Source organism: Plectropomus leopardus, chromosome 6, assembly GCF_026936395.1.
Source record: "Plectropomus leopardus strain MGB_pleo_1.0 chromosome 6, ASM2693639v1, whole genome shotgun sequence".
Classification (NCBI taxonomy): Eukaryota; Metazoa; Chordata; class Actinopteri; order Perciformes; family Serranidae; genus Plectropomus; species Plectropomus leopardus.
In genome coordinates, this window is record NC_142181.1 from 18,759,498 (window position 1) to 18,779,533 (window position 20,036).

General features: G+C 39.2%; 1 protein-coding gene across 4 annotated transcripts in view; it reads right to left on the reverse strand.

Moving 5' to 3' along the window:
- The window catches only part of grik4 (glutamate receptor, ionotropic, kainate 4), a 391,090-nt gene that overhangs the window by 282,663 nt on the left and 88,391 nt on the right, over window positions 1–20,036 (reverse strand). For all 4 annotated transcript variants that reach the window (XM_088078927.1, XM_088078926.1, XM_088078929.1 and 1 more), the window contains one exon: window positions 11,640–11,828. The gene's annotated coding sequence lies outside the window, so the exon portion shown is untranslated. The remainder of the gene's footprint in view (window positions 1–11,639; window positions 11,829–20,036) is intronic.

Sequence of the window (20,036 nt, forward strand, 5' to 3'; positions counted from 1 at the left end):
AAAAAATGTTTTCCATTTGTTGTATGTGCTGTATTGATAATATACCAAACCATGACTGGAAAACTGAGAAGCAACATGTAAGAAATTGTATGCTGTTGCACCCCAAGTGCTAAAGGAAAGCGACAAGAGATGATTGTATCAGAAACCTTGAATCCCAGCAGGCTCCTCAGCAGCATAAAGTGACAGATTGTAGATAATTCCTATGTCATATTACACCAGGCTAAAGGACTTTGGAGTACCTTGTACCCTAAAATACCAGAGGAATCAGTTGTATAGCTCTAGATCAGTTCTAGTTTTAACAGTATGCATCTCAGACATACTCAGACTGTGACAGAACCAAAGTCGCAAGACAAATCCTCTTGCTGCTCTGTGTGCACTAAGCTGTGCCTGGCTACTCTCTGTGTGTGCTTCATTCCCCTTATAGCAAGGAGCACAGCTGACTGAAATCCCCCTGTTCACAGGCATCTCAAACAGACTGTTTCAAATAGCACTTTTTAGAAATTTCGTTATTGTGGCAAATAATTATTAAAGTATCTTTCAGTCATTTCCTAATCCTGCACGTCTCTTGTAATGTGTTATGCTTCTAACACGTACAGATGGTATTTTCTACCAAGACAGCAATTTTCTGGCTGGAGACTGAATAAGTTAAACCCAGTGTTAAATAGGCATTATCACCTCACACATACAAAGCATAGTCATTGTACCCTTTGGACATTACAGAATAGATCTGGACTTAGACGTGTATCCAATTTTTGGACCCATTAATACCTCTAACCAGCCATAACCAGTCAATTATCGTCAGAATGAAATGGAACGCAGTGGTTTTATCAACTAGACAGAGTACTGTCAGCGCCACTGTCGTCATGCCACCAGGCAGTCATAATCCAACTATGACCTCCTCTGCCCCATTATCATTAGAGCCGCCAAGCAAAGTGGTGCCATCCATCAGCCAGCTTACCCAGTGACAGCCGCCAGTTTCTGTGCTACTGTGACTGGTGGTCTTTCCAATTTGTAAATGGGATTGAAGCGCGTCTACAAAGGCTGAAACAATACCACCCCTCACTACACACCACTGGAGCCAGCTGTCGCGTCTAGCCTCTCTACCCACCGCTGCCCTTCATCCTCGCGCTGATCATATCTGGAGATGCTGCGGTGACTTTGCCCACTGCACTCACTCATCAAACTCCTTCTCTTCCTCTCATGCTGTTTCCAATATCTGAGGTATCATGTCTCTCTCCCTGCCTCAGTTCCTATTGCTAAACCCTCTGACAGTTTCCTCTCTAAGCCCCTTTCTCTACTCCTTATTATCTCTTATTCTCAACTGCCTCTCCTCGTACCTGTGGTCTTTAATTTTCCTCTCACTTGGTCCTTCCCTTTTCCTCTATATTTAATTTTACCTCTCCTCAAAACCCATCCATCTCTCCCTGCCCTTCTTCCTGTCTATGATCTTAGACAGAGTACTTGTAGAGGATTTTCACTGCCATTCAACAGGCAATCACATCCTCAGTAGAGTAATACATGGCCATTGACTCAACTTGCAGAAATACAACCAGAATAAAATCAACAAAACCAGTGAATTGTGGGAGAAGATTTGAGCCACAGACTTTAACCGTAAATCTTTTATATACTCCCAAGACTAGATAGCGTACATTCATAAATAACTGTGATGCAAGTAGAGAAGAAGACCTTATGGTTGTGTTTCATGGGACTGGATTTTCCAATTATGCATCGCTGCACCCAAATAAAGCCCAACAGCAGTTAATAATGCTGACAAAAATCATTGCTCCATGTTCACAGGCTGCACAACAGGATGTAGTGCAACAGCCACAGGTGAAGCGTTGAAGAAATGCTGTCTGGTCCATTTTAACAAAAAGTAATACACGTGTGAATGAAAGCCATGAAAAGCCTTTATCTTTATGGGGTCTAACAAGAGTAACCTGCTGCGGTTGGGTTTTTTTTCCACCCCCCTCCAGCTGTAACATAAAAATAATTCAACATAAGTAAAAATGACGCCAACTCACATTCTTTGGCACAAACTAACTTAAATCAAACTTTCTTTTTTTTGCATCCAGTATAATCATTTTTCCCTGAGCATCTATAGCATATATCTCATTCCAATGACAGCTCTCTCTATTGATAAACTCACAGCTCTAAATATCTAGCTGCTATTCTTATTTGTGACTGCTATCCACTGGCCATATGCTACCATTGATTGCAAGCTGTAAAGCACCACAAGCCACCCCAGCCTTCACCCATATGCTATACATACATCTATCTAAGCTTTCTATTACAGTAAATATATCACACGATAAACCAGGTATTTTTACCTCGAGTAAATGCTTACATTTTGAGACAGCATGTAGTCTACCTACAGTAATGCTTTCCGACAGAGTGTAGGAAGTATTTCACTGCTGGAAATGTGGTCTATTATAAAACTGGGCTGTGTATGCAGTAGTAAGACACCAAAACTTTTGAAACAGGTGCTACGCGGCCAGAAAAAAAAGGGCTGTGGCATTTGTATTACTTGACGGATAGAAAACCTACAACTACTAGAATGCACTGCAAAGTTTTCAAGCAATAGAGTGCTCCAGGAATGAAAACCTGGAAATATGTTAGCCTACTAGCACTCCCATTATCCTTGTCTATGGCCACGTTGAAGTCCTGGGACTGTGGTGTATGCTTTAAAAGTAGGCTTCAAAAATCATAAAAGTGGTGTTCATTTGTAAAGATTATCTGCTGAACAAAGCATGTAAGTATCATGAACATTTGTTTGTCATTGAGCATATTTTCTGCAATAATCCAAAATCCAATGGAAAAATCTCCTTGGCTTTTTGATGAGAACACCATGTTGATGCTAACATCTACGTGGACAACAGAAATACGTCAGCCTTGGAGCACTCCATAAATGCTCCCTCTAGCAGGTGAAGAAATGTAAGTTTCGCTATTTTGACACAGGAAGCAATATGGCGGCCAGCTGGTAACAATCAGCCATGAATAACAGTTAATCAATGAGTTTATTTGTTTGTCATGTTTTATCAGCACTGCTTAGTTTTAACTTTTGATCTCAATATTTTCAACCTCCATTTGCAAAATATGGGAAATAGTATGGCACCACTTCTTGATCTCTAATTTGCATAATACAGCTAAACATGCACTAAAATGTGTTTCTGATGACATTTTAGGTGAGAAACAGGCAACGCAGTAACAGAATCTTGAGTTACATCTGATCAGCACTGCCTGGTTTTAAAGTTTTATCAAAGTTTGCTCTGAGTTTAAGGGAGCGAGAGAGAGAGAGACATCTCTCTCACACATACTACTCACATAGTTATGATACAAAGCTGGTTGAAAAGCTGCAAAAAGTCCTTTAAATAAATTCGTCTTTGAGCTTTACCACTATTTCAGAGGTATTGTTAAATAAATCATTTGTCATTCTGCTAATCTGTCAGTCAGTGACTCTCAGTCGCAGTTACACTGTCTAATTCATTCTGAGCTCCGTCATAAGCTGTACTTCACCTTGTAAAAGTCTGCTTCTTAACTCTTTCTAAACCCTCAGATCCCCTCTACGCCTTCTCCCCCATGTATATTCGATGTGCTACACAGCCAAGGCTTACTGTGTGTGAATCACGTATTATCCCTTGTCCTCTGCTCCTGCTCATACGTCTCTCCTTTCCTCTAATTTCATTTTCCAGTGGGGCTGTCAGGCAAGTGGAAGGACCTGTCTACCGCATGGTGTGGGGAGCAGTGAACAATTTATATCCTGCCAGTTGGGCCACAATCAAACGGCATCTTCACAATTGGCCATATAAATATTGAGACAACTATTTAAACAGCGCTGATCAAACAGGAGTCAATCAAACAGAAACAATGAACACAAAGAGAAAAAATGTGTCCGCATGAGAGAGATGCAGACAGCGAGGCAAGACTGCAGTGAGCTACCAACACTGGAGTTTTAAATAACACAAACAGAGAGCTGGAGTTGGGTGCTGTTTTACAACATAAGCTCATAATGTCTGATAAAGGGGACTAAGCATGGTAATAACCTTGTCTATAATATAATACTTAAGAGGCAAACACAAGTGCTCAAAACCCTGTGATCCATCTATAATCCCTATTTTACACTCTGACCTTCTTCAGTTTATTTTCACTTTAACCTAATTGATCTTCTACATCGTCTCCCCTCTTTATGACCCTTTTCTTGCTGCACATGAACCTTTTTTTACACTTTTTGAAACTCTCTCAACCACTCTTTTCTTAACATTCAAACAAGAGCACTATGAAAATAGACCACTATATGTGAGTCAAAAGGGTGTAATGCAGATGATAACCTCCCAATAACATCATTTTACAGTCCTTTTTTTGGGGAGTGCTGCAGCCTGAAATGCCTGATTCCATCACAATTTCAAAATTGCACTGCATATTGCAGTGATTTTAGGCATTTTCATTTTTTGCAATGAAATTGAGGAGGCAAGTGAATAGCAAAAATAGTTGCAATGCTGTCTTAGATTTAGAGTCCACTATTACGAGCATTCAGTGTTTCCCACAGAATGATAATGCATTTGTGATGGTAGGGCTGGTGGGGTGGTGTTGTAAAAACAGCCAATTGCTAAAAATCAGCTAGTGCTGTGCTGATGGACCATCTCTTTGAGTCACTGTCCTTCTGCTCTCTCTGCCCGGTTAGTACAGGTTAATATAGCAGCAGAGACTAACATCCAACACCGACAATCTCACACTGACATGGCTCGAATCTGTCATTAAACCCATAAATAACAGTTTCAGTAGCTTTAGCAATGTGATGCTAACAGTTAGCTCTGTCACATTGTGTGTCTCAACAGCAACTTTGCACTTCCTAGGATGGCAAAAAAAATGATTTGCCTTACTCTGCTTTACTCTGCCTCTGACTGGTTTCTCTCGACATTCTTGCCCTCAACCTAATCAGTCTCACTCCTTTTGCCTAAACCTACCCGATCCAACCCATGAACACCACGAATACTAGCCACACGGAGGGAGAGTAGGGCAGTTCATTCTTTGTCTAAGTAACGCAAATATGCCCCCCTAATTAGCACCAGCTAACACAGCAGTGGCGCCGAACATTCAACACCAAACCATTAATTGGTACCAAAAATTTCACACTGATACAGAAATGATTCAATTCTTGTCAAACCCATTAATAACCATTTGGTAACATTAGCCATGTGATGCTAACAGTAAGCCTTGAGCTCACATTCCCACAGCAGTAGTCTAATGATAAACTGAGAGAGCAAGTAAGAGGGGCAAAGAGGGACTATGTAATTGAAAATGCTGCATGACGAAATGAGATCTTAATCGTTTTAATAAGTCAAATTTGTGGTAAAGTTGTGGTGAATAGACAAAATTGCAAAGTTGGAGTGAATTCACTGGGATTGTATGAATTTGCATTAACTGTTGTGATTGTGACCTCCTGGAGGAGCTGATTTTAGTTCCATGCTTTTCCTCACCCTCTCTACCCTGAGTTCTGTGGGTGAAGTAAGAAAGAGGTACAGTATAATTTTATGTCTGTAAAATGTTCTTCACAAAAGCAGAAAAGCCTTAATTGGCCGTTCCACACGCAGCATGTGCTTTAATCATACCTTAAATTTTCACAGTGCGTTGCTCTCAAGTTAAACATACAAACGGCACACACACACATGCTTGCTCACACTTAATTGTAGACAGATCACTTGATTTTTAATCATATTTCCTCACTTTTGAAAGCTTTTGCTGATAATCATTCACCCACATCTGCATAAAATACCTTATTTTTTGTTTTTTTAAATGTCTACTCGTAACCATCATTGAAAGCCATCATAGTGAGAAACCCCATCAGCATTCCATTAGCAACTTTTCAAAAATAATGAGCATGATTTAAGCAGCAAAATTACAGCTTATACTGGATCTTTTACAGCACCGACATATGACAACTATAACCCATATTTACATTATTTTGACAAGTTTTTAGCAAAGTACAAGAAAAAAAACATCTTTGTTAGGAATGTTGTAAATTATTTATTCCTTTTGTCTACTATTGAATCCTAGAATGATCTCAATTTAAACTTTTTTTAATGTCTCTTGGAAAAAAGACAGAATAAATGAAATAGAGAAAAATCAACTCTTGACTCTTTGATTGCAAAATATTTCACTTACCTATTTAAGCCTGCAGAATATAGGATTTTTGATTTCTCAAAGAATACTAATAATTAAACAGCACGTTAAGATTTGGAGTGTGTATGTGTATTTTCTGTATTTTCAATTTGTCCAGGGAATGCTGATGACCTTCTGAAATTATATTACTAATTTAGCCTATGCAGATTACTGATTATATTTCAATTTACATTCATCAAAGGAAAACCTGCCACATTGACATTACCTATCATTTAAAGTTCCTATAGATCAAAGAAATTCCCAGATATATCCCATATTGACTCACATGTGTTTCTCTTTGAACTGTAATTGGCTGAGCAGCAACAGCACGTTTCTAAAAGAAGCCAGATGGCATTCAAGCGGGATTTGGTGCTGTGGTCAGCTTAGGCATCCCAAAACAAGTTCTTCTTTGGCCTCCAGTATACAGTAGCTGTCTGCCAGAGTCCTTGTACCTGTCTGCCTCAGTAATCTGCCAGGGAGCAGACAAACATCAGTGGGCCTTATCTCGGCTTCTCAGGAGCAGCCAGGAAAGAAGGCAGGGAAAAGGCAGGTGGCCCAGCGGCAACACAGACAGAAGTGAACTAAAGGCAGACTCATGAATTCAAGTCAACAAACAGCTCATTAAACACATGCATGCACACACATCTCAGACTACACACACACACACACACACACACACACACACCAAAGCACATACAACTTATTTTGGAAAGAGGGGACTGAGTTCATCAGACATGTGCTTCTGCTAAGCAGGTGAAGAAGAATTTGCTACGGGCAGTGCTGAGGCCATCAATGATGCAATAAACAAAGTGCAGCAAAGATTATTTCACGAGCATGACATACCAGAAACATTTCAACATTTCCAGTAAGGCTGAGCAGAAGTATTTACCCAGTGGCGTTATTGAATGCTGTGGCTGACACACATGGAGGGGCTATAATACAACATCTGCTCCAAAGTGATATTCAATATTTGCATCTCATGCAAGATTGCACATGTGGGCAATGAAATTGAAACCATCTCCTCAAACCACTTTCCTTGAGCCAAAGTCAGTAAAAAGTCAAATTCTGTCAGTAACAGATTTCACAGGGCACCATTGCCGCAGAGAAATTCAATGTCTTTACAGCATACTGTGTGTTCTGGCATTTGTATTCACAGCATACTGGAGCTGCCTGTGGGGGGATGTGGTGGCTTAAAAAATATGAAAAGCATGTTATCCTGCATATGAATATGAATTGGGTTATTCTGTCACTGGCACACTTAGGAGTTTGTAATACGACATAGGCTAAATAAGTGGCATAACTTTCTGAGGTGTGTGTACGTGTGTGTGCGGTTAAGATATCTTTTGTCACAGTAATTGAAAAAATTCTGGTGGAAACATGTTTTCCATCATTCTTTGTACACACTGAACATGCAGTATCTATTTGGTGTAGCGCCCGCACTGACACGTGCAATCTGTCAGCTTACAAATCGATTTAATGTGGATTTAAAGAAGAATTTTGCATCGACCTCGAAAAGAGATTTAGCAGTCGAAATCTGAACTATTAGAAACTAGGACATGCATGCTAACTTACGCTTCTAACATCCCGTTTGATGCTATAAAAACATGCTGAATTTATTGTTGATAGTTTGAGCAAATCCAGATCCTCTCAGTATTCACCTATAAGCCTCCTGTGACGCCGTCTGATTCTGAACAGAAGACAGCAGGCAGCAGCTGCAGGGAAGCCTCCAGACAAAAGCATATCCTGTCCTTTAAATAGACAGCACCAGCAAAAACACTCAGTCATTTGCTATAGGGTCCAGTCTGGCACCTTTATCCCAAAATATACCATTTCTGCAGCTTTTTTGAGCTGGTTTTGCCAAGAACCAAAGAAATTCACATACAGTAAGCGAGAGGTCAAAAAGAAAGCAGAAGAGGCGGGGCTCTGAGGACAAGAGGACACAAAGCCATTACACGCTGACATTTTCTACCTGTTTTTATGCCGTCAAAACGTTGGATGAAAGGTTATATTCAAGTTAACAGAACATTGTCATCTGAGACTTTGTTTTCTTGCTGAGGGTAGCCTGGGTCAGATTGTTTGAACAACACAGAATCACAAGCCTACAACACACAAAGTCCTGAAAGAGAAACTGCAATAGCTGTTTCTAAAATCTCTATTGATTGTTTGAACTAGGAGCCTGAAAGAAGCCAGATAGTGAGGTTTGGCTCAAATGCTGCAGTAAACTCATTCTATTGATTAAAACATGAAATGCTTGAAGCTTTCAAAACCACATGTAGGTTATCTTGATCTGCATACATGATTTACTTGTAAAATTGGTCATCTTTACACAAAACTTTTGAATTAATGAATATTTAGTGAACAAGGGATGCATTGATTTATTAGCTGCACATCTGTATCAGCTGACATTCACTGCCATCAGCTGATGGCAACAACTGATTGTCTGATTCATCAACTGATGAATGAAATACATTGTTTCATGAGCCTAAAAGGAGATGGAGGAGATGGTAAAGAGATGCTGCATTTCCCAGTTTGCTCAGAGTTTGAGCAAACGCTGAGTTTGTTGATGTGAAAAGTTTTATTATGACTACACATTGATTTGTCCCCACTGTTCAGAAGAACCTTGAGTATTATGTAAGCTCTCACTCTAAACTATAGTGACAAATAGGAGCCAAGGAGGAGCACTTTGCACAGCAGCATTGCAAAATGTGAAATGATTGACGCTCACAATGGCTGACGCAAAAAAAGAATGAAATCCAGGATATGTGCTTCTTTAAAATGATAATGCTAAAATTAGTCGTCTTGAAATTGTTGAGAAGGTAACTGAAGGTAAAAGTTCAGTCGCTAGGCTTGTTAGAAACCACTCACCAGTAAAAGAGGAAAAAGAGAAAATGCATTTTTAATGGATCCATTTTACATAGATGGACAAAAAAAAAACTCTCAGCTGAAAAAAACTCTCAATAAAATAATCCCCTTTCACGCAAACAGTTCTGAATTATAGTCCAATAAGCAGCTTTTGCTGTAACAAGTAAGTGCTGTAAAAAACATTTTGTGATGGTGAAAAAAAGTCCACTTTTTTTTTTTACACATTGAGGCACTCAGAGAAAAGAATGAGTCTCCCTGTAAGGTTGCTGTGAGCTATGTGTTTGCTTGATTTCATTTTCTTTTTTTTCCCCCAAGTAGGCGCCTAGATTGGCCTTGAAGATAAGATCTTTTTAGCCATTTAATTACAGTGTCCACATTTTTTTCTGTAATGGCAAGTTCTTGTCAAGCAGCTTAAAGAAAACGTGACACTGGAAGCTGTTACAATGTTACTCTTTTGTGGGGGATTATTTTGTGGCGTTATTACGTCCTATTCTTTACCCTGCCTCATCTGCTTCTATTCAGTTAGCAATTTTCCTGCGTTGTCATGAATTACTTTCAACAACTACCGGAGAACTCGCCTGGAATTGTTGCATTCACCAATGCTTATTTTTATATTGAGGATGAAGCCAGAATACTATATATATATATATATATATATATATATATATATATATATATATATATATATATATATATATATATAATAATGCAGAATACTAATCACAATTGTAAAAGCAAAACTGTGTTTTTTTTCTAGCTCTGTTGTTTCTCTGACAAAACTCACAAGAGAAACACAAGACCTTTTTGGAATCGCGGACAAAATTAGAGACGTGGGCAGCTGATGAGAGGTCCCTCCTGATGTTTTAGACAGCTGACAGTTTTCTACTCAGATTAGCCTCTTGAACCCAGATCTTCCTCTTTGGTAGAGTCAACAGAATAAAACACTTTTTCAACAGTCAGTAATAGATTCTCTCTGCTGCTATATTATAATATTCAAGTTTTATATTCCATATTGATGTTAAAAGAAAATTAGACACCTGTGCTTTATTTTCACATATTCTCTTTAATTCAGCATGATATATTTGGAAACTTTTGGATCTTCACTACATTAGAAATCTCATACTTTTAACTAAAGATAATTAAGGCCCTGTCTACACGTGTACAAATACTTTTGAAACTGAATACTATCCTCCGTGTTCTGGCCTCTTGTCTACATACAAACTGAATTTTAGGTCATTAAAATGGAGGTTTTTGTTTTGCCTTCTTTAGGTGCAGATTTTGTACAACTCCAGTCACTGTCATTCTGTGCTGACAAGCTTTTTGGAAACTAAGACATCGTCTCCTTATTTTGTGCATGACCACTTCTGCTTTTCGTAACAAGCAACTGCAAGAAAGACCAATAGTGGACTATGGGTTAATTATTTTGTTAGCATCGCTTGTTTTAATGAGTATTTTGCACTTAAACTTTGTACTGCTGTACCACTTCACAGACACATGCAGGCATCTGCTGAACTCAATGCTTGTTCCCCACCTCAATGTTCACAGTTTAAAATTTGCCAGAAACAACAGTTTTGAATCAGTTGAACAGGAAGATGGTAGGACACTTTCCACAGCAGGATTGTTGTTGTTGGGTGGAAGGAAAACATATGCATGTCCTGAGCATCACTTGTATGTTTGAATGAGCTCCTTTGTCCTTATAACAAAGCGCAATCAACGGTGATGAGATTTAGAGTAGGTGTTTTAAAAAGGTCACGTTAGCCTGTGCACTTTACTACCTTTGTGAAGAGGGGAGTCTGCTAAAGACGGCTAATGCCTGCGAGCATTTAGGGTCGTTTTTGCATTCTAGTGTTTGTTTTCTTGATTGCTTTCTTTGTTATCTTTATTACCAACATGCAAAATAAAATGGGAGAGTAAAAAATAAAATATTAGCAAGAAATACAACATCAGAATACTTCATAAACAACGTAAAGTATTTGATGTATGAAAATTATAAAATGCTTTCGCTTTAAATATCTCTGTGTGGACAAAGATATTTTTTAAAACAAAGGTTATGTGGTCACAATTTCTTAATAAAACTGAGGGGAAAAATATAATTTATTAAAAATATCTGTTTATCTGTACAAAGGGCCTAAATGTGTTTATAATGATGGGTCCAGGAGTAAAAGACATCCTAGCTGTGCTGAAAATAATTTGTCAGGATATTAGGTTTCATTTTTTAAGTTTCTTTTTGGGGTAGTTTTTGCCTTTAATGACAGCACAACAGAAAACAGGAACCAAAAGCCTGCAGACACTCTACCAAGTGAGCTAGAGGTCACCTTCTCATTAGATTTTCAAAATTTGGCTACTTATCTACAAAATACACTCAGTAATACAGGATACTTTTTTCTATAGTTGTGAAGTTTTTTTTAAGGTGGATTCGCTTTCTTTAAATTTCCTCCTTCAGTCCGTCTTAACAGAACAGACGAACAGAGAGTTTATGGACATGACAGAAGGAGAGACCACAGCCTAAACTCATTGTGATTCATTATGGCCTCCCTCTCCATCGCTCTTCTTCACTCCCTCCATGCAGTCATTGAACAGGGCGGGTGAGTGGCGGCTGATTACCAAACATCTTTTCCTACCTTTGATCTCCTGAGGTGTGGGGCTCTAATCCATCTTCTGATCCGGGTGGTTGCGGTAGCCACTTAGCTTCTCCTCATCTCACATACACATATATAGTGTGTGTGTGTGTACCCCCGGCTCTCGCACAAGAGTGTATATATATACACACGCAGGTTGGGCTCTGAATGCTGCGCTGCTGCGTACACACACTGTAAGAGAAAAAGAAAAAAAAGAGATAAGAGTCAGAAAACACAAAAGAGGATGAATATGATTGTATGAGACACAATACATAGACATATTATGGGCGAACATCGTTAGTTTCACACTGTACAGGGTTTGGTAATCCTGATACATGAAGACATTCTGTTGTGTCCCTTATGGTGGCGCACTGAAAATCAAAAGACGCAGAAAGGCTTTGTTTGTCCTGCTTGCTGATGTCCTACACATTTTCAAACTTCAGGACAATGGTATTAGATTAGAAATCAAATTTATGGTCAGGTATCAGTTTCAGCAGTCCTATTACTTATGCTGAGGACAGCCATTTAAACACCACACACTGGGTTTGGAATCTGCACTGTAAACCGCAGTTTCAAAGTTCACCGTCCTGTTTTGCTGATGGTCTTGTTTTACAGTTTGTCCCTTACTCAGCTAGATACCCTTCCTCTTTATATAGCGCATTCAACATTTTTCATACTGTCACTACACATCCTGAAAGTCATCAGCATTCAAAACAAGGCCCAGCAGCACACAATATTGCGAGACAATTTCCACGGTGAATGAGAAAGTAAATGTCACTTACAAGATGAGCATTAATCTCATGTCATTGCATTTTAATGGCACCCTTACTCAGAGGAGAATTAAACTTCTCCCTAGAGATCAACCTAATCACTTAGCACCGTGATGAAATCGCCCTCCTGCGTCACAGCAGGTACGCATCCTGCCATGGCGCCAACTGTTAGCACATACGAACCACACACACACAGTGTTTGCAAGAACACACACGCATGCACATACAAAAATACAGGTGATTGCATGTCACCCCCGGCTCCACTGATCCCACTGGTGTGGGTATTCTCAATCAGAAATGTTTGTCGGATGATCAAAGAACCACTGAACCTCCCTCCATCTACATCTTTCCAATGTCAGAATTGGTGGGCCTTGTGTCCTTTTATTATTAACTATTAACTATTTTTGAGAGCAGCAATCCAAAAGGCATGCCAACTTCATGCAGTGATTGGCCAAGTGTGTGGAGGTGAGCAGGAGAGCAGAGTTTGAACCTCTTTTTACACTCTTAACACGACTGTCTTTTCATGTGAACAACGCAAAAAAAAATGTCCTCCAAGAAAGATTGACAGGAAAGCATGTTAATATCTCAGTATTTTCTCCACCTCCACGTTCCAACTCCATTCAGACCGACATTGTGACGTGGGTCAAATATGTGTTTGTGGTCTGAATGAGTCAGTGCTCTTTAGATGATTCAGTGAAAAAAATAATTTAACGGACTCCCTGAAAAGGAGCCCGAAAGAAATAAAAAAGAAAAAGAAAAGGAAAGACAAGGATGGAGAGGCATGTGTGGGCAAGTGAAGGTGAAACTGGCGACTTTAACTGGTTATAATGAAATGTAATTCGTTGGTCTAACAGTGCAGTACATTGAACTAGATTTAAGACTTGAGTCTCTGCTAATGGTGACAACCAGAGATTACCTGTGACAGTTGTTGCATACGAATGAGTCCAAACACACGTCTCCGATATGAAAGGCGTATAGGAATGAAAGGATTGCACCACTTTTCACTCGGATTCATTTTCATTTTTGCACAAATAACTTGCAAATCAGAATCATTTGATAGATGCTATAATCACAGAGTGGCTTTCAACCTTCTACGAGACCGATCACATCAAATATGTACTTAGGAACGCAAAATAATTGATGAATAATTCCCAACATCATTGCAGCAGACAAATGACGGTTTCATCACTATTCAAGTCTCATATTTGGCCATTTAGGCAAACCACATGCTATTATTCTGTCAATAAACAATGGTTTAGTTCTGGTGGTCTGTCTTTGCAGTTTTGATCTCATTATATTTGGCTGACTCCTCTGTCGACAGACTGTAAAACAGATTTGTTTTATAATGGTAACAGGAAAACAGGGACGCTGCTCGCACTGCTGCTTTACCAACTTAAATTTGTGTTGAACGTCCTCCAACAGCTCAAGTACATTTGCAGAGATGAATCAATTGTTGCATTCAAAGCACTGTTTCATTCAGTCTGGAAATCCACTTGTCTTTAATTACTTGCAATGAGAATGTATGTATCCATCTTGAGACAATTTATAGTAGGCAGAGAATGAAAGGTTAGATCAAATGAATGTCTGAAGCTCTTGAAGGGAGTGTGTGATAAATAATAATGGGGAAACTTCTGAAGTGCTGACATGTGAAGTTTAAGCAGAGAGGATATTGTTGCTGGAGCATATTTCCCCTCCATCTTCCTCCCCATTTTTTCCATTCTTCTTTGTGCCTTACCACTTCAGGCGGCTGTATACAAGCCAAAGGTACAGATTTTATTTCCTGTCAAACACTGCCCAGAGGACTAAAACCCTAACTGTACTGAATGCTTTCCTTACCATTAAAAAAGCACTGAAACTTTTACATCTTTTAAGCAGTCGCACTGCATGGCAAGCCTGAAGTACAGCCTAAATAAATTGCTCCTAAGTGTCATCATGTAGACTCTGATAGGGATTTTAACATGTAGAAATGCACTAGAGAGAATCTTAGTCTCAGTAGTGTATATATAGAGGTAGAGATGCCAGAAATACTACAGTTTCTAGGCAGTGAATGGTATTTGAATTCAATGTATTCAAGATGGTCTGCAAATTCCCATTGGCTATTAATCCACTGACTGAATCCTACATGCCAAACACGCTTGCGACTGCTTCTCAACATCATGTGCATATAATTACATATGAAAAAAGAAATAAGCAATTATGTTTTGGTTGAAATGTCTGCTATTGGTATGCTTGTGATGTAGTATAAAAAGCATCCTTGACTTGCTGCAAGGCACATTTTAAAATATACACAACCACCACACTGCAAAAGCTACATTATGAAAAGACCTTATGAAATTATTCTAGTAGTATTTTGGACCATCTGCACTGAGATATTATTACCCCTAGGCTTCAATTTTTCTGCAAACTCATATTCTCAACAGGAATTTGGTTTGTAGTAATTGTAAAAATAAAGGTCAGACAAGGTTTCATGCCCAGATAATATTCATGGTTCAGAAGCGAGCGTTAACCCTTTACCAAGCATCATGAACGCAAATGCTCTGACAAGTGCAGTGTTAACTAAGCAATTTGTACAAACTCACTGAACAAGTATTTTGAAAAAATCAGTCAAAAGTTAGTGTAAATTTAAAAGATGCAGACCAGCTAATGTTCACAAATCAATAAGTTATTATTTCTGCTACAGAAAGTAATGTTTTTGGTTGTACTATTTATGTTTTTCATTTTCAGGACAGCTCAACAATGTTTTAGTCAATTTCAAAGATCTGGCAAGAGTTTAGGTCAGTGGACAAATATCCATTTTTAAAGGATCTTGCACAAGCTGTGTTGCCAACTTTCTCTCTGGATTTAGTGCATTTTCAGACCCTCTTAGCAACCGTATTTCTTAAAAGTGAAGAGCAACAAATACAGGAACTTATTCAGACCATTATGGAAAGAGAAATATATTGCTATTTATTCCCATGCATGCTTCCCAGTGCATGCAGTCCAGCTCTCTCAGTTCGGGGTCTCTCCATGCAGTAGGTGTGGGACGTGCAGGAGGAGAGGAGATGCTGCCCGCTGCGGAAGCTCAGTTGTAGTGAGTTTCTATGGTTACATTGACCCTCTCGCTCTCTGGATTTAAAAGCATGAGAAAGCTGTGCACCATAGTATGATGCGATGACGTCCCAAATTTGCAAATTAATGCATGACGTCAGTGCTTGCTACTTTCATTAGAAAAGAGTTGACAACACTGCATGGCCACAAGCGGTCCATGTTTGTTTATGAATCACAGACTGTATAAAATGATGGAAGCAGCTACCATGACATCACCCATTGCATTTGGCACTTCAGCCATCGCCATCTCAGATCTATGAAGCCAGAAGTGACCATGTTTGGGCGAAAGGTTGGCACTGTGAATCTGAATAGCAGCCTGTAGTGACGCTGTGCAGACAGCCTGTCACTCAAATGACCCCACCATTAAATATGCATAACTTTGAACCTTATTGAAATGTAAATGGATTAGCTGCAAAAAAAATTAATGTTGAAATTAGCAAGAGAGACCAAAACCTGTTTTTCCACCAGGCTGTAAACATGTTTATTTCTGCTATAAAGTCGGGCATTTTAACATGGAGGTCTATGAGTATTGACTCCGTTTTGGTGCCAGCCTCAAGTGGCCATTAATTAAACTGTAGTTTTTTGCACTTCCACATTGGCTTCATTTTCCAGCCTTGGAGGTTGCCGTTTGGTTTGAATATACTGTATCTCATCAGTTTGTGTAGTTTGATGCAGCAACAGACCCTGATGCATAATAGAATTATAGAAACATTTTTCAATTAATTCTCCAACATGCTAGAAAACTGGGCTGCCTTAGCAGAGATATGCTCACTCTCAGAGTTTTGCGCTCAGCTTTAAATGTTATGCTGGAGGAAAAAGTTGAACCCAAACGTAGCCAGTATGTGTTATAGCTGCAAAACAAGTGTTAAAGCTGATCTGACATAACGTCCTCCAGGATGCTGATACCACCCCAAGCTGCTTTCCATCTTTTCAGGAAATGGTTGAGAAAAAGTAACAGCGTATGCAGTGTATCAGTAATATGCTTCCACTGAAAACATGTCCTAATCATCAGTTAAAACTCATTCTCGTGTGCGCTGAGCTTCATAGCTGTCAGTGACTAAGTTAATGAGCTGTGTGTATCTAGTGTGTGCTTTTGTGCTTGTATACATGTGCGTATATGCGCATGCAAATTAAAAGTGCACTCATAAATTTTGCTTCCATGAATAAAATCCATCAGCTCTTGGATTGAATGGATTTTTCATTTGACTTTCCTCCTCAATCGTCTCTGTAAAAGAGAGCGAGGAGGAAAAAAGAAAAAAAAAGAAAAAAAGGTCTCCTACAGCACTTGATAAAATCCTGTCCTGAAGCAGATTTATGTTGATTTACCTCTAAACATGTGTTGTTCTATTGTGAGCATGGCAAAAGTACATGACATATGCAGATTGATACTTCACCATGAAATCAATGGAATATGGAAAGGGCAGGAGGGTGGTATGGATTTTTCTGTTTTTGCTTTGGCATGGCCATCAATCCCTATAGGTAATCTGGGAAAAGGGACAAACCGGAGCGAACGAGTGAGACAGCTGCTAAGAGCTGCTGCAGCGGAAGTGATGGGTTGGGAAGGTTTTGATTTATTTGCCCTTTATAACGCAGTATAGCAACCCAACACTCCAAGACATATTCAGTAGGAAATATATTTGCCATTACTGCAACTATAAGTGAAACATCCACCTGGAAGATTTTACTACTCTTCCAGTGGAAGCTTCAGGTGTCCTCTGAGGGGATCTAAATATATTGCATTTGGCAGGCAGACATTACCGCCATTTCCAAACGTAGAGTTATGATGTTCACAGTTTGAGCCTTGAAGCTACAGATCATCACTACAGTGTGTCTACCATGTCGGCCGCAGAGCTGTCCAATGTTGCTTTTACAGTAAAGTTGATTTAGGATGAAGGTCAGATAATAAAAGACCATATACTGGTCTAGTCTTGACTACATCACACTTGACATATTACCCCGTTTCAGCTCAGCTGTGAATAAAATGATGATCTTTGGGTTTTATTGGTCAAAAAAAAAAATCAGCTCAAGGAAAATGACATTGATCATTTACAAGAAATGAAAACATGGTTGCACCAGATTTAGCGAGATGCCGATTACCATCTTTAGTCCTACAATTAAAAGACTGACGCAATACATACAGTTACAGCATGAAGAAAAGTAGATGCCCCACACAACAGATGGCAGCAAGCACACACCGAACAGCACATCATGGCATACACAATAGTCTCATCTTTAAAAGTGGCCATGTTACTTGTGCAAACGATACACACTGTGCAATGCAAAAGATGGCACGAAACACATAACAACCACAATTAAAACGACTGACGCATTTTTCTTTCACTATAAAAAAGGAACTACAAATTGCACAATAATAAATATAGTGTGAAATATACAATTACTAGATTTAAAAATCCTTACACTATTAAAAAAAGTGTGTGCGCATTACACAACACAAATTATAATATAAAAATACCAACAAATCCATTTTAAATTGATGAAGTGCAGATGCTTTACACAATAAAATCTTAACAGGCCAGCTCATGGCCGGCAGCAGTATAACCCAAGTGGGTATAACCTCAGTAACAGCAGCAATACACTCTGCTTACGTTTATGACGTTTTTTGTTTTTTTTTTAAATTGTAAGGCTTTCTTTAACATTCTCTTTTTAGTAAGTCCATCTTCCATTTATAGGGTTGCTTTGCAGTGTGGGCAGTCGTTGCCAATGCTGGAAAAGTTTGAGACAAACTTTCTCTGCAGGATCCTCCAATATTAGAGGCTTTTATCAAAAGAACGTGCCTCTGCATTTGTAGAACAGCAAATAGGAATGCCATTTCTCTGACAGACGGACATCTAATTTATTGACTGCTACCGAGATGTAAAAAGAATTTCAACAAATATATCAAAAAATGCTTCTACCCTCACTTTAATAGATGTAGTGGGGGGAAAAAAATCACACATCGGGGTTAAAATGCTGAGTTGAGCTCAAATTGAAGCTGTAAATGTCCAAACAGAAAATTGGATTGCTAATCTCTTTCTTAATAGCTTTCACAATAAAAGTTTCTGCCTGTCTGGGAGAGCTTTGTCCACAAGTTCCATTGCTCTGGAACTGACACATTGCAGATTGAATTCAGCTAACAGAAAACACTTCTGATCAGGCATAAATCTCAGTATTGTGTGGCTAAATGTCCATACAAATGTCCACTTCACCACCTCTGATAAAGTGCAGCTCACAGCTGCTTCCCCAAGCTTTTCAAAGTGAGGCATCCTGCAGTGAGGAGACAGGCCCAAACAGAGCAAAGGTGTCTCCAAGAGACAGTGAAACAGCTAAAGATCAGAGGAAAGAAGTCACACTGCAATCTAAACTTTAGACAGAATAGCTGGAGGCTACAGTAGCCTATGGATTGTCAGGAAATGCCAGAACATGCACATATGACTCAAAGCAACCTATTCTTGCATAACCTCATTCTTAACATATTTTTCTTGCAAAATTAGATCTTAATTGTTGAGATCTCAGATTATTATTTTTTCTAATATTGGTCCTAATACTTATCTTACTAATCATTGTTGACAGACTAGAATCCCACCTTCTGGTTTATTTTATTCTCTTGCTAATTTATGTTTATACGAGAGCACTTGCAGTGTTTTCACCCCCTCAGCATCCGCCAGTTCTGTCAAAACAGAGTCTCAACATTGCTTCTTTTTCTGTTTTCACGGCAGATTTGTTTCCATCGCTTTTCATATGTAACAAAGAGTAAAGAACTGTAAATGAACACTTCCATCACACATTATACAGCACACAACTCCACCCACAGTACCACCTGCATGAATAATGGTGGAAATTGTTGAAATGGTGGCATCTACTCACCCTGGACAATAAACTGAACTTTGAAAAACACACCGCTGACATCCACAAATGATCCCAACAAAGACTCTTTGAGTGTGAAAACTCAAGGAACTAACTGTTCCCCTCACCTTCCTTTGCTGCTCCACTAAAGTATAATTTAACCCATTTTCCTCCATTATTCGCCATTTCCTCACACTGTTAGCTGCCTCCAGTAGGAACAAACTCATACACATAACACACAACACCTTCAAAAATATTGGCCCCCCAACCTCTAACCTTTCAGACTTCAACAGCAAAGCCATCACACACTAAACACACATCATTGCACACGACTCCCGGGCACCCAGTCTTCACACTGCCTCCATCTGGTCGTAGATACAGATCCCTGGCCTGGAAAGGGGCACGTTATGCTCGCAGTTTTGTGCCTTCTGTTATAGCATCACCTAAAAAAGCACAACGGTAACTACCGTGTGTTTATGCTACATGTATGGCTGTCTGTGTGTATAAATGTGGATGTATCTGATGTCTTTCATGTTGTTAAGGTGTTATGTGTAATGTGTTCATGTACTTAGGTATTCACGTAAGGCGCTGTACAGATTGTAGCAACATATTTCCTTGGAAAAGGAGAATAAATAATCTATCTATCACACTACCCCTTAAGTTACTGGAGGCACTGCTGCATCTATGCGTTCTAGCAGTT